General features: G+C 36.5%; 1 long non-coding RNA gene across 2 annotated transcripts; it reads left to right on the top strand.

The window, feature by feature from the left end:
• The first annotated feature begins 254 nt into the window (after nt 1-254).
• On the top strand, nt 255-2,722 carry LOC137988135 (uncharacterized). Of its 2 annotated transcripts, none has more exons than XR_011120744.1 (3): nt 255-325; nt 1,109-1,157; nt 2,515-2,722. It is a non-coding gene; the product is annotated as an uncharacterized lncRNA (long non-coding RNA). The 2 variants fall into 2 exon arrangements; XR_011120743.1 differs by having other exon boundaries at nt 256-325; nt 1,112-1,157.
• Nucleotides 2,723-4,466: the final 1,744 nt, after the last annotated feature.

The following is a 4,466-nucleotide window of genomic DNA, read 5'->3' as shown; positions in this document are numbered from 1 at the left end:
TACTTTGGTGGGAAGTTGCATGAGGTGGAAACCTTTTTTTTTTTTTCATTTTTTACGTGAAGTTGCATGGCCAGCGAATTACATAAACATAAACATATGATAATTGAAGAGCTCTCCTTTTAGGCTTGCCTCAATATGTATATATATTAGTAATAATTTCTGCTAATTAATAAAACGGGAACTATGTATTTAAAAAAGTCAGATTGACGACCTGATCCCTTCTCGCGTGGCTTCAAAAGCAGGTGGTGACAGATGCTTGTTGCTGCTCGGACAGAAACAATCCTCCAGACGTTTTTCTTGCTTTTAGTCCTCGTTCCTTGAAAAGGTATGTTCAAAACTAAATATGTTCTTAGAATGCAAGAATAATTAAGTATGACAATTGTTAATAAGAAAGCACTTGTAACTTGGACAGGTTTGCAATTAATGTCGGTTTCAGCGCTTTTTTTTTTCGTCTTACCTCAAAACGCCTAAAGGTTTTATCAAGAAATTAACCGAGTGAGTGCTAATTCTTGACCAAAATGTCTCGAAATTGATGTTTTTCTTCTGCAACCATAATTAAAACGTTGGAAAATTGAACTGTATTTTTTTTCTAGCCCTACAAATGTCCGTGACAGTTTGAGAATGACATGAAATTCAAGTTCCTTGAGACTTTCTAATATTTTCCCAGCTACAGAAAAGGCATTTTTTTACATGGCTTGATACCATTATTTACAAACTTAACACAGAGTAATCGGTAGGATTTATTGAAATTAGGTAAGAGAAAGAGGGAAGCGTTTGAACTCGGAATTCGCCTAAGGAGTTTTATAGATGGATGAGACGAAAGAAAAATATCTTAGACTAAAGAGGAATAATTATTGCGTGTCTACTTTTTCATTATTCTTGTTTAAACACGAGCCCAGTATTCCAAAAACTATTATTATTTCAACCTTTAGAGAAAGCAACTTATTCCCGCTTATTTTCCTCCTCCATAACTGTTTGTTTCAAACTACTATCGGAGCATATCTAGGACGAGTGTTCCACGGTGGTTTAAAGCTACGGTGGTTTAAAGCTACGGGCTTTGTTGTGTATGCTTAGATTAATCTCCGATGAGGAATCGATATTTATCCAGCAGGTTTTGATGATAAAAGGTTTGTTCGTAAAAGAGCTGGAAAGCGAAGGTAAGGTGACATTGGAGAGACTATTCCAGTCGCTACTTTCCTTTATTTGTATATCCCGCACGACAGTTGGAAACACATTTATTTTTTGGATTCGAATTTTATTCTTTTGGAACTATTTTTCCGGAACTGTTTCGTTGATTCTTTGATAACAAATATTATCAAATATTATTATCAAAATTCAAACCCAAGTAAAGTACCTCTTTTGAAAAGTGAATTCGTTAAAAGATAAGATAAAGGACCAAAAAAAGTTAAAGATATGTCCCTTGATAAAGACTCATAGAAAGTTCATTTTTCCTAAAAGCATTCCACCCTGAACTTTGAAACTAGTTCATCTCTAAATTAATAACATGACAATTAATAAATAATTATATACTAAAATAAATAAATTTTCTAAATGGTCTTGATCGCACAAGTGCTACTATTATTTTTAAAAAGACAATTACACATTTGAGTTTTAAGGAACATGTTTCGATGTTTCAAACATCATTATCAGCTATAGTGAATGTAACAGTAAATTTTTTACATGATTCGTAGATATATCTATCAATACAATGAACAAATGTCTAGTTTCTAAGGAAACTGTGGTGCTACGTCGGTGGGAGAGTGAAACAGGAAAATGTGATGTTATCGAACGTGTTGATAAAGGTCGAATTACCACCATGAACGATTTGGAAAACTGACGTTTCGAGCGTTAGCCCTTCGTCAGAGCGATGAGGGGCTAACGCTCAAAACGTCAGCATTCCAAATCGTTCATGGTGCTAATTCGACCTTTATCAACGCGTTTGATAACTCCAAATTTCCCTGTATCAATAAAATGATTCTTTGTAGATTAAATGTTCGTCACATTCAAACTAACCAACAATAATAATAACAATAACATAACGGTAAAAGCATGAAAGTGTAATTCTTTCATCTTTTGAATTTGAGCTTGATAACGAGGCTAAAAAGGCAGGATTGAAACAAGAGAATATAAGTAAGGGAGGAAATTGCTGTGCCCCATGTTGATTATTTGAACTTTATTAAAATTTTAAATCGCGCCAATGATGTAAAGATTATTTTTATCTATTGTTCCCACGACTGCGCGGCCACTTTAACAAGAGTCAGCATTGAACTAACAACGTAGTATGACTAACTGTAGATTTCACATCATTTTAATGGCAATAGGCTTAAAATTCAGGGGGGACTCATAATGTTTCCTGATATTTATATAACTATAAAAGTGAAAACTATTAAAACATCGCACACAGAGAGTGAACAGTATTAATCATAACCACTATAGTCCTTGTGAAAACAAGACTGACCTAAGTTTACTAATGTTTTTTTCATATATTTTTTTTTCATTTTGGTTGTTCGACAGGTTACAAATGAATCGAGTGATTTGTCTGATAGCCTTTCTGATAGTAGCCCTTACAGTCCAGCGTGCTCTCGGTAAGTTTCCTCTTTAATTTTTCAATTTTACTCCTATTCTTTATACGATATAAGTCACGGAAATCTGTTGCTGTGAAACAAACGACGACAAAAATTGAACATTGCATGAAGACAAAGAGGGTGTTTCAAACTTTCCTATCTATCTAGCTTTATTTAGACCTTTCCACAAAAGTCTAATTTCACTATTCCAGTAGTTTTATATTAAGGAGGCTCCATTGGGCTTCTAGCAGTTTATATATGTTGCCGGTAAAATCCGTTCTCAGTTTGAATCCGTTTTTACCTAGGTTACATTGGTGATCCTCATTTGACATGCAATCTTGGACAAAACTCTTGGGAAAAATTCTAGCCTAAGCATCATTTGGCACGCACTCACAAAATATATTGGTCCTCCCCCCCTTCCCTCCATACCAATGTTGATAATGTGATGCAAAATGCTGTGCAAACCTTTGGTCGCTTTTTAAAACAACATTAAAATGGGGGGAGGAGGGAAAGTAGGAAGAATTTACTCTTTATCACACAGACAAATTAGAGCGTCACATTTTCCCAACGAGTTTTGTCCAAGGTTGTAGGTTGAATACGTACCCAGATTAATTCAATAAACTTTTTTGGAACTAAATTAAGCCTAGAGAAATCTTAGGGTCAGGTTAGGATTAGTTTTGGTTATTATACATGGATATCAATTGGCTTAGTACACAGAAGTAAATTAAATATTAATGAAAAGAACTGTGCTGAGTTCAGCATGTTCGTCGTTTAAGTGTAGTGGTGAAGACACAGGACTACAGACCTTGAGGGTCTGAGTTCGAGCACCTGTATGTGCATAGTGCAATTCTTTGCTCCCCTGCTATGTTGCAATGTAGAGACTAAAGGGATTAGTGTATGGATAGAGAAACCGATTACATGATACGAAACATAAGATGTGTTGAGATGCGTTAGACAGAGGATGAGATTTCAGAACACAGCAGTAAAAAGCAGAACGGAAATTTTTTTAGACACTTGCAAAAGAATCTGCTGAATCTGTTGCTGAAGTATCATTTCAGTCCGAGAGTGAAAGTGAAACCGCGCTATCGGGAAGTCGTGCTGCCGATGTCCGTTTGCTTTCTAAAGAACTTGCTGATAATTGCAATTATTGAAGAAGTCCTCTGCAGTTGTCGGATTGTTGGAAAGAAACCGTATGTAGATTTACCAGCTTTCTTAACATTACCAGAGAGAAGATCATTGTGGTGAAATTAATGTCTTGGCAGTCTGCAGTTGTTATACACCTGAAGGGAAGAAGAAACAGAAAAGTCTGCTTTTCAGAGTACACTCTGTGCCTCTGTAGCTCTGTACCCTCTGTCCCCTCTGCAGCCTCTGTTCACTATTTCGGAGCCCGGTATATGAGAGACTACCCATCTTATGCTGTAGCGCATAGGGCTAAATTATACTCTGGTTTTTTTAAATGTCGGACAACACCGAGCACCGACATCGCTGTTCGCGACCTACATGATATTATGTGGTTTTAAAGTAATGCAGTTCATTGAACAAGCAAACACCACCCAACAATTAAATTTACAGCTGAAATTTCAGATACAGAAACGACATTTCTGGATACAAACACTGGCATCTACAAAGGCGAAAGTTTCAAGAGCAATTCAGTCCTTGATGTGCACACGCACTTCAAACCTACTGAAGCATTTCAACACAGGCACTTCTCCTCGTGCCACCCACCAGAATTACAGAAAGGCGTCGTCAAAGGCCAAGCTCTGAGACTTCTCAGAGCAAACTCTTCTAAAAATGAAATCACGCCCACGTGAAAGAAATTATTCCAAGAATCTTGTTTAAAGGGCGCTCACAGAAGCGCAATTTAAAAACAGGAAACTAGCACTCCTTCAAAAACCACAGGAA

The sequence above is a fragment of the Montipora foliosa genome, unplaced genomic scaffold, assembly GCF_036669935.1.
Source record: "Montipora foliosa isolate CH-2021 unplaced genomic scaffold, ASM3666993v2 scaffold_407, whole genome shotgun sequence".
NCBI classification, from domain to species: domain Eukaryota; kingdom Metazoa; phylum Cnidaria; class Anthozoa; order Scleractinia; family Acroporidae; genus Montipora; species Montipora foliosa.
This window is presented reverse-complemented; position numbering and strand designations above follow the sequence as displayed.